Here is a 12,970-nt window from a genome sequence, read left to right as displayed (position 1 = left end):
ATTTCAACTAAACACGAAACGTAGGGAGAATGACATAATGAACCCCATGTAACCATCATCTAGCTTCAAGAATTATTAACATCTTGCCAATCTTGTTTCATCTACCTTGCCCATTTTTTATTTTTTTAGGAGAATTTGAAAGCGAATCCTTTATTGTGTCTGAACATCCCACACACTTCTTGATAAAAGCAGCGCACCCTTCATGGCTACCTCTCAGACTTCCTTGAGGGCTGCCTGTGAAAAGTGTTTTTTATTTTACAGCAGAATTTTTCCTCGAGGCAATAAGTTGCTATGCCAAGAACAATTAATTTACTCATTCATAAGGGAGAGAAGCAGTCTGTGCTGTGTGCCCGTGAGCTGTGGAGCCCTTACCTGGCTTTTGCTTGCAGTTTATTTTAATTTGTTTGCCCTCACACAGCATTACAAGCCAGTCACATTTTGACATCCTTGAATGAACTGAGGGGCCCTTGTCACAGAATTAGGGGACCAAGAGACAGCTTACTTTGCACAAAGGCTGTACTTGCAGCCTTGTGATCTAGGTACAAAGTCTGTGATCCCTAGGATCAATGACTATGCCAGAGGTGGCTTTTTAGTTATTATTTTGCCCTTTCTCTAAAGCAATCACTAGCCAGTTTGTAAACCTGCCTTTCTGGATGTTGAGTGTGAAGGTAAGTCAGAAAGAACTGAGGTTTGGAGCACACCTGATTGCTATCTCAACCATACTGTTTAACTTCACCTTAGTCTAGAAAATGGATTTTGTTTTTTTTTATTGTGCTAAAATAGACATAACATAAAATTTACCATCTTAATCATTTTTAAGTGTACAGTTCAGTCGTGTTAAGTATATTCATATAGTTATGCAAGTAATGCATAAAACTTTTCATTTTATGAACTGAAACTCTGTACCCATCTATAATAATAAAAGCATAATATGATCATTAGACAAAGCTGTGGGAGGTGGGGGGCGGTGGCCGAGGCAGAGGCAGCCGCAGCAGCGGCGGGGTTGGGGGGTGGCGGGGACCCAAGGCCCTTGCACGAATTTCGTGCATTGGGCCTCTAGTTAAATTATAACCCCCTATTCTACCTACCCCTGCCCCAGCCCCTGGCAGCCATCATTCTACTTTCTGTCTCTAAGAACTTGACTACTCTAGGTGCCTCATATAAATAGAATCATACAGTATTTGTCTTTTGTGATGGCCTTATTTCACTTAGCATAGTGTCCTCAGGGTTCATCCATGTTGTAGCATGTATCAGAATTACCTTTTTTTCCCCCCCAGGAGGATAGTAAATAATTTATTGATTACATATGATAATGGATGACACACAAGCTTCATATCCATCTATAATTTTATATGGTACCATAATTCAATTTAGATATATTGCATAGGATGTGCCAATAACCATTAATAACCAAATAAACTCCATGACTATGCTTGGGTGACCCTTTGAATGGTGAACTCGAGGTCACAACACAGTAACTGTCAATTGAACTACACCAAAATTTCTAAAGACAATGGCTTCTGCACCCAAGCAGGTTGTAAATAAATTTCAAATGGAACCTGGCATCACCCTGAAGGAATTCTAGCTTCACACTGTTGGGGTAATTTACCAAGATGGCTTCAGAGCAAACTAACTTTACACAGCACATTAAAAAAAAAAGACATTTATTCAGTGTCATGATCAGACTATTATATTTAGCAATCAACAGCACGGGTGCAAAAAAAACCCAACAAAAACTACATTAAAACCCTTTGTTGGAATGCTTTAACTTTCCACAGAACAGAAACTAAAATAGCCTGTTATACAATTAGTCACAAATACAGTCCTCGAGTTCTTTTTGCCCATTCACATGAGTATTGTCTAACACATGTCTTCTTTGTAGCAGCTAGGCCCTGCCACCACCGTGCTTGGCTGAGTTCACAAATCTGTTGTAACCTGTAGCTTCCCTGTCACTTCTCTGGCTCTCCTCTCCTGCTAAGCTTTGTTTCCTGGCAGTAATTAAAACCTTCTGCCACTGCCATACCTACTGCTGCTGCTGGAACTGCCACAGCCACCTTGGTTTCACGGTTTGGCAAAGTATAGGCTTCCACCACCATAGGGGCCAGAGCTTCTGCTTCCAAAGTTTCCTCCTTTCAGGGACCCCAAATCTGAAGATTGATTGTTGTAATTGCCAAAATCATTGTAGCTTCCACCACCTCCAAAATTGCTTCCATCATTACCAAATCCATTATAGCCATCCCCACTGCCACCATATCCACCACCACCACCACAGCTGCCACCAAAGCCACCCTGACCACTGACGTTTCCTCCACGACCAAAGTTGTCATTCCACCAAAACCACCTCCGAAGTTTCCAGAGCCACTTCGACCTCTTTGGCTGGACGAAGCACTAGCCAGCTCTTGCTTAGATAGGGCTTTCCTTACTTCACAGATGTGGCCACTCGCAGTATGGTATTTCTGAATGACAGTCTTGTCTACAGAGTCATGGTCATCAAAGGTTACAAAAGCAAAGCCTCTCTTTTTGCCACTGCCTCGGTCAGTCATGGTTTCAATCACTTCTATTTTCCCATACTGTTCAAAATCATCTCTTAGGTGATGTTCTTCAGTGTCTTCTTTAATACCACCAACAAAAATCTTTTTCACAGTTACTGGTAAGTGGGCACCAGGTCTTTGGGAATGTTCTCTTGAGACAGCCCTCTCTGGTTCCACAACTCTTCCGTCCACCTTGGGTGGCCTTGCATTCATGGCTGCATCCACCTCCTCCACAGTGGCATAGGTGACAAACCCAAAGCCTCTGGAGCGCGTGGTGTTTGGATCTCTCATCACCACACAGTCCATGACCGTTCCCCATTGCTCAAAATGGCTCCTCAGACTCTCATGGGTTGTTTCAAAGCTCAAACCTCCGATAAAGAGCTTCCGCAGCTGCTCCGCTCTTTGGGAGACTCAGACTTAGACATGATGACTGCTACAGGGGAAATTCCAACGATGCTTACTCCGCGGCGTTCACCGCCAGAATTACCTTCCTTTTTAAGGTTGAATAATATTCACTGTATGTTTACAGTACCATATTTTTTTTTATTCATTCACCTGTTGATGGACAGTTAAGTTGCTTTTATATTTTGACTGTTGTGAATAATGCTGCTATGAACATGGGTGTGGATAAAATGTTCTTTTAGGTGAATACAGTTTTTCCTGTTCTGGTTTTTGTTGCTTCCTCATATTTTTGGTGTTCACCATTGGTTGAGTACTCCACTTTCCTGAGCTTATTATGGGATCTATAATACCTCATCATCATTTCTGTCAAATCCTGGGCAGTTTCTCTCCCTGACATGTTGCATGGCTTACCATTAATACGCCCAGCATTTGGCACAGTGCTTGGGACAAAGTATAGATATTTGATAAACAAGTGAATGAGTGAATGAATCAATGAATGCAGTAAACTTACGAGTAAATTGAAAAGAAACAAAAAGTTGTTTTTCTCATAAAGTGGTTATGTCCCAGAAATCTTCTCTTTCAAACATCTGACGCATGCTCCGATTTAAATGAACTCAATTTGGCTAGTCTTATCTGCCTTTTTAGTTGAAATGCACAAGCACAACCCATTCCTCTTTTACTGCCTTTCTTTCCATGGGGGCTCAAATATATTCACTATATGTGAGTAAATCTGTAAATGAATGCATATGTGGGAGAATGATTTCATGAATGAGCCAATAAAAGAATATAGTCTTTGGTGGGTGGTATATTTCTTGGAGACCTTTACTGAGTTAGGAGCGAGGAAGGGAAGGAAGTGGGAATGGGCCATTATTTGTTCTCTCATTCCACAAATATCCACATCTCTGAGCTCTGGGGGTCCAACAGTAAGCAGAACAGGCATGGGTCCTGCTCTCAGGACCTTACCTTTTAGGGAGTGAAACAGACATAAACAGATGATTTCCAGTTGTTTTTCACACCTTGAAGAGGATGAAGAAGCTGTAGTAGAGAATAATAGGGGCCAACATCGGAGCGGCTGGTCAGGGAGGACATGGTGAGGAAGTGAAACTTTCAGAGTAAGAAGGAGCCCAGTCAGGAGAAGGGGGAGACTATCCTAGGAAAGGAAACACATGCACAGAGGAGAGCATTTTCATGGAATGAATACAAGGCAAATGGGATGAGAGGTCAAGAGGAGAGTGTAGAAGGATGAGGCCAGAGCAGCCATGAGATAGGTCACGGTATGGAATTTGGATTTTTGTTAAGAGCAGTGAGAATCCATTGACATACCCTATTTTTTCATGGAGGTAACATTGGTTAATAACATAACTTTCAGCTGTACAACATTAAAATTTGATATCTGTATGCTCTATTGAGTTCTTACCACCAAAAGTCTAGTTTCCACCTGTTACCATATATTTGACCCCTGTTACCCATTTTACTATCACCCCCTTCTCTCTTCCCCCTCTGGAACCACCATTCTGTTGTCTGTATCTATGAGTTTGTTTCTGTTTTGTTTTCTTAATTTGTTACTTTTTGTTTTATAGTCCACATATGAGTGAAATCATGCAGTTTTTGTCCTTTTCCATCTGACTTATTTTACTTAGCATAATACCCTCAATATCAATCCATGTTGTTATAAATGTAAATATTTCATCTTTTTTGTAGCTGAGTAGTATTCCATTGTGTGTATATGTATGTTTGTGTGTGCATGTATTAGTACAGACACTTAGGTTGTTTCCATATCTTGGCTATCGATATATATATAAAAGCCTAAGCGATCATCCGGCCGTCTGACTGTTTGACCAGTAGCTATGATGCGTAATGACCACCAAGGGGCAGACGCTCAACATGTGAGCTGCTGAACTGTGGTGACTTGGCATCTGTGGTTCTCGGGTTTTGCACCCGGAACCAAAAAGGAGGGAGCCCGATTCCAGGGTGCGTCACCCGAGAACCACCCTCTCACAATCTGGGACCCCTCGGGGGATGTCAGAGAGCCAGTTTCTACCTGATCCCCACAGGCCAGGCTGAGGGACCCCACTGGTGCACAAATTCGTGCACTGGGCCTATAGTTATAAATAATGCTGTAATGACTGAAGAATGGTATGATCTAATTTGTGTCTTTAAAAGTTCACTCAGGTTGCTGTGTGGACAGTTGTTGAGGGGTGTATCTGGAAGAGGAGTGCACTGTCAGGGGCTGCTATAACAAACCCAGAGACAAGGGTGGCCTGGACTAGAGGTAGGATGCAGGGAGATGTGGTGTTTGGCGATAAGAGAGTGCCTTCCTCATCTTGGTATTTGGTCTGCTTATCCCTATATTTATTATGTTACCTCTGAAGGCAATTTCTCAGTATCTGTGGAATGTATGCTGCTGTTGTCACTGCCATTTTAATAAAATATATGTTTTATTGATTTCTGAGAGGAAGGGAAAGGGAGATAGAGATAGAAACATCAATAATGAGAGAGAATCATTGATTGGCTGCCTCCTGCACCCCCCCCCCCTTACTGGGGATCAAGCCCGCAATCTGGGCATGTGCCCTGACTGGAATTGATCCGTGACCTCCTGGTTCATAGGTTGATGTTCAACCACTGAGCCACCGTGACTGGGCATCACTGCCATTTTTATGTGTAACTTCACCTGGTACTTTACCAGAGTCTCCTCAGCATTAGTTCATTGGACAATAGCTATTTTAAGTTCCTATTCCCTCTCACTCAAGAACCTAAAATACCTCTCTCTCTCTTACACACACATCAAAACAAAGAAAATAGTCCTAAGTATTTAAGTTACTATTTCACTGAATGAAATATAATTCTGTCCATCTTATCCATTTCCCTTTGTTCCTAAGAAACTATATTTTATAGAATATTCACAGAGGAAAAAGAACAGTCTTAGAAGGATCTATGTTTAAAATATATCACACTATGCTATCCTAAAATTCACTTTTTGTTCATAGAAGGTGGTAAGATTTGAGTATATCTGGAAATAAGTTCACATATGCTATGATTTGTTTAACCTTGTCTGAATTGGAGAAGAATAGACTATATATTTTTCCTAGTATAGTTCAGTTCATTATCTGAATATCTTAGCACCAAACCAGGGGTGATGGTTGCAGGAGTGACATCAGGAGATTATGTGGAGACTGAGAGCCAAATGCATGGTGTTTGCCTTGTGTTTACTTGGTTGAAACCTGGGTTCTGTCTTAAGTCTTGAATATTGTCTAAGGGCAGATCTAAGAGAACTACTCTGTAGAGTCCTTAGACCCACTATCATTTTGACCCTGCTCTTGAAATCATAGAGGGTTGGTTAGTTCCAGAATCAATCAAACCAGTCTTCCCAGAGTCTTTGCACAAATGATGCACCCTGGAAACCCAGAAGACCCACACTTGCCACCCTTGTCCTGCAGGAAGGGATGGGAGACCAACTGGCTGTTGGGATTGAAGAGATGTTAACATGTGGATTCCTTGCCTCAAAACATTCTGAACTCTGCATTCTTTCTGTGTGATTTTCCAAATATGAAATGTGACTTTCTTAGAAAACGATAATTAAAATGAATTTTTATCTTTTCAACTCATAAAATAGAACTGGTAAATTTAAAAAGACACATTCATTTCTTACAGAGGAAACACTGTGTATTCCAGGATTCATTTTCTCTAATATGGGTTTTCAGCTTCATATATAAGTCAGGAGGTGCTTGTAATTGCATTCATTTGCTGATTTTTCTCTTGGTCATCTTGAAGATGATTTCATTTTCTCATTCTATACACTAAATGCTACTTAGTGTTCTTATTAAGGAAGAACAATTAACGTATCAGTGAATTGTGGCCCTATTTCTACAACTATTATCAGAGAGAATTACTTGTTTGCTTAGGAATGTTCTACCTCATTTAAAACCATTTTTGCCTGTTAGCAATTGAATTCTACTTGAGTTTTATGAGTATGTTTTATTTCACACATACCAAAGAGCCATTATTTTAGAAAATCAGAACTTAAAACTTTTAAACAAATAAAAAATGTATTATCTGCTTGTAATCCTATATAATAAGAGCCTAATACGCTAAGTGTCTGGTTGTCTGGTCGGCCATTCAACCAATCAAGCATAATATGCTAATGATATGCTAAGGCTGCTCAACCGCTCGCTATGATGTGCACTGATCACCAGGGGGCAGGCAGTCAACTGGTCGACCAGTAACTATGACGTGCACTGACCACTAGGGGGCAGATGCTCCAACCAGTAGGTTAGCTTACTACTGGGGTCCGGCTGATTGGGACTGAGTGAGATGGGCCAGACACACCCTGGAGCCCTCCCACAGTCCCTCCCCACCTGGCCAACCTCTTGCATCCCTCCCTGGCCCCAATTGTGCACCAGTGGTGTCCCTCAGCCTGGCCTGTGCCCTTTCACAATCCGGGACTCCTCAGGGGATGTCGGAGAGCCGGTTTCGGCCCGACAGCAGAACGACCAGTTGCTATGATACGCACTGACCACCTGGGGGCAGACGCTCAATGCAGGAGCTGCACCCTGGTGGTCAATGCATTCCCACAGGGGGAGCACCGCTCAGCCAGAAGCTGGGCTCATGGCTAGAGAGCACAGCCGTGGTGGTGGGAGCCTCTTCCGCCTCGTGGCAGCACTAAAGATGTCTGACTGCTGGCTTAGGCCCACTCCCTCCGGGAAGCCAGCCTAAGCCATCAGTCGGACATCCCCCAAGGGCTCCCAGGCTGTGAGAGGGTGCAGGCCGGGCTGAGGGACCCCATGAATTTTGTGCACCGGGCCTCTACTATCTACACTAACAAAAGAGAAACATGCAAACTGACTGTCCCTCTGCTACGCCCACAAGCCAATCAGAGCGAGTATGCAAATTAACTCAACAAAGATGGAAGTTAATTTGCATACGCAAGCGTGGAGCGAAGACTGAAGACAGCGTAGAAGGAAGCCAAGTGCTGCAGAAGGGAGCGAAGCTGCGGAGAAGCAAGCAGGGCAGCGGAGATGGGAGCGAAGCCCGCCTTCTCTGCTTTGCTCTGGCCACAGGAAGCCCTATTCTTGCAGGAATAGGCCCGAAGAAGCCCTTCTTGCAGGAATCTTCCTGGAACGGGCCTCTATTATTTCATAATTGCTTTTTCTTTTAGAACTAGCGACAACTGATCATAGATAAAGTTGATATCAGTCCATTTCTAGGACAAATCATATGTACAATTAAATAAAAACATATTTTAAAAGAGCTTTCAAAAGACGACCTGCCAGGTCAAATTGATAAAGCATCTCAATAACATGTTGGATTTAAAATACGTTTGTGTGAGTTCTCTGTTTCATCCTTGAGGAACAATAATGAACCTTGTTGAGAAGGTTGAGCTTTCTGCAGAGTTTATTTGAGATGTCAGGATAAGTAATTGCCTTGCTGCTGCAAATTTGGAGCTTAACATTTTGTTGGGCCTATTTTTGCTGCCACTCAATAGGTAATAAATTTCATGAAGGGATCGTTCCATTGGCAGAAGTTAGTTCCTTTTGTTTTCTCTGAAGAAAATGAGTTGCTTCATTTCGTGATGGGCAGGTATCCAAACACTAATACTTTTCTTTTCAGTCTGGAATCAGGTAATGACGGCCCATCATTCTCACTGACAGCAGGGAGAACAGTCTTGCTCATCCCATATCTTCTAGTACAGCTCAAGGACAGACAGAGTGGCTAGAATTTTATCAGCAGGCTCATGAGTCAAGGGACAGAAGTCATATGGGCTGGAAAAGATGATTAACTCTTTGAAGACTCTGTTATCAACTCCAAATTGACCAGAAGGTGTTATTTTACTGTAGAACCCTGACTGCCTTCCCTCACTTACCCCTCTGGAATGATACAGACACAATCTATTTTGTTGATTCATTTCTCTCTCTCTCTCTCTCTCTCTCTCTCTCTCTCTTTCTTTCTCTCTTCTCTCTCTCTCTCTCTCTCTCTCTCTCTCTCTCTCTCTCTCTCTCTCTCTCTCGCAATAGATCACATGTTGGCCAAAAATAAACCCAGTCTATGGCTGGTAAGCTAGTTAGAATGGGTTTTACATTTTTAAATGGTTGAAAAAATGAGAAGAATATTTGCAACACACAAAAATGATGTCAATGACCATAAGTACAATGTGATCAGAACACAGCCTGCTGATTCATTTTCATAATATATAGTTGTTTGTCTGCCATGTTGACAAAGTTGAGTTGAGTAGTTAGAACAGACAGTGAATGGCCCACAAAGTCAAGGTTAAGGCAAGTCGAGGCAGTTCTTAGGTTTTCTACTATGTGAGTAGCTACAGCTCTGTTCTTAACTAGTGGTGATTTTCCTACATTATAGAAAAGATATTTTTTCAGGAGCCAAACAGAGAAAATTTTTGCACATTTCTCATATTGGTATAATCTAGTTGTATTACGGGAAAAGTCAAAGCAAAAACCTACTAGAGCCAGCTTAGACTGTAGACCATTTAATCTGAAGGTATGAGATGAGCACAACCATTGATTTAACCTACTCCCTCTTTTTCCAGCCATTGTTTTTAGGAGTTCATCTCAACTTGTTAGGTAAACTATTGAGATATTTGAGGAATACCAGCAGCAATTTTTCTTTCTTTCTTTTTCTTTTTACAAGAAATAACACATTTACCAATAAAAATAATATGTGACCAGCTATCTCTTTTAATGAAAAAAGTGAGAATATAGAATTGATTATGAAGAGTAAAAATAATGAATTTCTTTAATGATTTCCATTAGTGTTTTAACATTTCTTTCCCTCTCTGTAATCCTTGTATATATGCAAAGTTAATGTGATGGTAAACAACTTCTGGGCTGATTAATTGATAGTTGAAATAAAATTACCTGAGGGTTTTTTGCATATGTATTAGAAACTTAAACATTTGCATATATTCTGTCTTCACTTCTACAGATCAGCTAAATAGAATGCTATTTACATTTACTGCATTTGGAAGAGTTGTCAGTCAGCTCTAACTAATCATTTTGGTATGCCTGGAAAGGACCCTGATGCCCAAAATATGTTATCATTTTCTACAGATATACATTTATCCTTGCCAAACCTCATTTCATTCTTTGCACTGCATGGCTTACCATCCCCCCATGCATAGAATGGAGTCCTGGTTGAATGAACCACACAATGTGCATTGAGCAGTGTAGTTCATGGACATAGGGTTCTATGGAGAGTTGTGAGACTCAGAGGGTGGCTGATCTGATTTGCAAATGAATGCTTCCTCCTGACTACACTTGACATTCAGCTTTAGGTCAAGGTCACAAAACCTCTTCAGTCCATATTAAATGTCAATCACAGGGCCAAAAATGGGTAAAGGCTAAAATAGTATATTTTGGATGAAGCCCAGGAAACAAATTATAATGTATGCTCTGTCTTTAATGGAATCGTTCCCCCAAGGGTGCTTGGAAATCTCAGGCTCATCCTCAGCAGCGCCACACAGAACTCTCCCAGGCTGTTTGCAAGGGCTGCAATTAGCCTCCTGTAAGCTCTGGATGAATATAAGAGGCCAGGGCAATGCTGTGGAGCCTTGCCTGGGTTCAGTCTGCACTATTGCTGGGGCTGAGGCACTGGCTGAGTCTGCTCAGTTCTGGAAGAATCACTGCAGTTATCCAGCCAGAACTTGTGAGGACTCCAGTACAACCTGTCAGAACCCCTCTGTGAGATTCACCTGGGAGCCTGACACTGGTCAGCAGATTCAAATGTTCATTTATTCAGGTACTCCACACCTCCCACTGTTTGCTGTATGATCTCCTTGTTTCCTGTGTGCATTTCACCTCACTGACAAGACTGGGAGCTCCCCGAGAAACTCACTGTTTTCTGTTTCTTTAACAGTCCCTCAATGTTTCTGCACTCAGTTCAGTAACTTCTCTGTGCATGTTGACTGTGCAGAAGGGTGGGAGAAGTTAAACATTATCAAGCGAAGGTGTGCTTTTGCCTGTCTGCTGTGCAATGTTAGTAAGTCCCAGCCAGACCTTGAAGGGGGAACAATGGTTTAATGGTGTTGCCATTAGTCAAACAAAGAGTAGGTGGGATGGGTGTTGAGCTTAAATATCTCCGGTATACCATTTAACTCATACATCCCACCTGTGGGTTGTCTGTAGCCTGCCCTTTGTTGCAAAGGGTCCCCTAATTCTCTTTTCAGTCCCTTTCCTGTCATCATTGTTCTTGAAGGCATAGCTCTAGGAACCACATAAAGGCCTTTCAACTTCCCTTGAATTTTGTTGTATTCAGCCAATTGACTAGCACTGTCAGCTAATTGGAGTGGAAATGTAAAATGAAAGCTGTATTATTCAGCTGCCAAGTCTTTTCACTTGGCAGGGAGTGGGTGATGCTGGTAATTGTACCAGAAGTGTAATTGCCCTGGGTTCTGCCTCTGGATTTAACAGTGAACCCTGGGAGGGTCTTCCTCCGAGACACCTGATACCTGCTTCTCTTCAGTGGCTTCCTGGCAAACAGAGAGGCTTGAAACAAATCTAATCAAGCATTCCTGTGTTGTCAGGGGGTTCAACCACTGTGGATTTTGCTGACTGCGGGAGTGGATTGCTTGGTCTAAGGACCTAGTCAATATGTCATCCCCATCAGAACTGGCAGCTAATTTCTTCTTGGTTTGGAATGGGGTGAAGGTGCTAACCTCATATGCCAGTCGTGGCCTGTACCCGGCTGTTCTTGGGAACAGTAGCTGATGCAGAACAGAAGCTCCTTTTGTAAACTAGCAATGAATGAGGAAAGGTTTACATATCTGGAAAGAGTTAAATAGCTTAGCGGAAAAATAAGGAAAGCTATAGTTGATTAGTTCTCCATTGTAATTGATCATCTCAGTGTTTTTGGCCCAGCCAGTTTTCTTTTTTTTTTTCCCACTTAAACTTATGAATTAAGTGAGAGTGGTGAGCAATATCTCACGGTAGATTATGTTGGCTCTAGCATGTGGAAACATATGGCACAGGTAACTTCTACTCCTCCCCACAACTTAACCCTGAACCCATGGCTTAACCTACTTAGACAGAGCTCCAGAATCCTTCTCAGCACAGCATATTAAATAGCTATTTCCATAGCTGGCATATATGATAAAACCTGTTTACTATCTCTGACTTAGAAATTTAGAAATATTTCCATTGTGAACTTAGGAAATGGAAACAGCAGCAGATAGGTAATTATTAAACTCTTCTCATTTACCAAACAATTAAGAAAATTGTTTTGAGCAGTGTTGTCTGGTACAGTTTTGTTACTAAATCATTATTTTATTATGCCATGTGGCTTTATAGAAAGCTTTCTCAAACAGAGGAAGAACTGTTTTTGTTTTCCTAGAAGTTTAAGATCTTGAGTAAGATATTGACAGTCAGATTGTCCAGGCAGAACTAGCTACCCTTATTGGATCCCGATTCCCTCCTTCCCAGAAATCCTTGCCAGCTGCAAGGAGGAGGGGTGTAGGTGGCAGCAGCAGCCCAAGTCAATCAGGTCTATTGATCAGTTATATTCAAACCTGTTGAGATCTGTTCTCTTTGGAACTATGGCTCTAGAAACCCATCAGTCCTGGCTTCAAATTCTGGCTTCACCAGTTATATGATAACTGACCAAATGATTTATTTAAGATTAGTTTCTTTTTCTGTAATACACAAGTAATGATAACTCACTCATAGGATTTTGGTGAGAATTAAATGTCACATGTGTAATATAGGTATACATATATACATAGATGCACAGATAGTATACATATATAATACATGTACATGTAATATATGTATGTATGTAGTAGTTGCTCAGTAAATAGTAGTTACAAGTACTATGTGTATAATGGATTTGGGAAGTAGTGTGCAGTATCTCTACAGTATAATATTTTGAAAAGTAAGCTTTTAACTTGTAACATTAGGAGTGGTTGTATTTTGATGAATGTGGTCATGAAATGTACACATGAGAAAAAATCCAGCAGATGATGAACTGCTTTATCAATTCTCCTAATTTATAAAGAGTTGTGCAACAATGATCCCTCTGGGAGACAGAGGTCA

The 12,970-nt window shown here is 41.5% G+C and overlaps 1 protein-coding gene and 1 pseudogene across 1 annotated transcript in view; one reads left to right on the top strand and one right to left on the bottom strand.

Moving 5' to 3' along the window:
- Positions 1-12,970, top strand: part of FRAS1 (Fraser extracellular matrix complex subunit 1) — a 440,116-nt gene that overhangs the window by 135,562 nt on the left and 291,584 nt on the right. The window lies entirely within an intron of this gene.
- Positions 1,775-2,994, bottom strand: LOC103287915 (heterogeneous nuclear ribonucleoprotein A1-like; annotated as a pseudogene).

The sequence above is a fragment of the Eptesicus fuscus genome, chromosome 2, assembly GCF_027574615.1.
Source record: "Eptesicus fuscus isolate TK198812 chromosome 2, DD_ASM_mEF_20220401, whole genome shotgun sequence".
Taxonomy (NCBI): Eukaryota; Metazoa; Chordata; class Mammalia; order Chiroptera; family Vespertilionidae; genus Eptesicus; species Eptesicus fuscus.
This window is presented reverse-complemented; position numbering and strand designations above follow the sequence as displayed.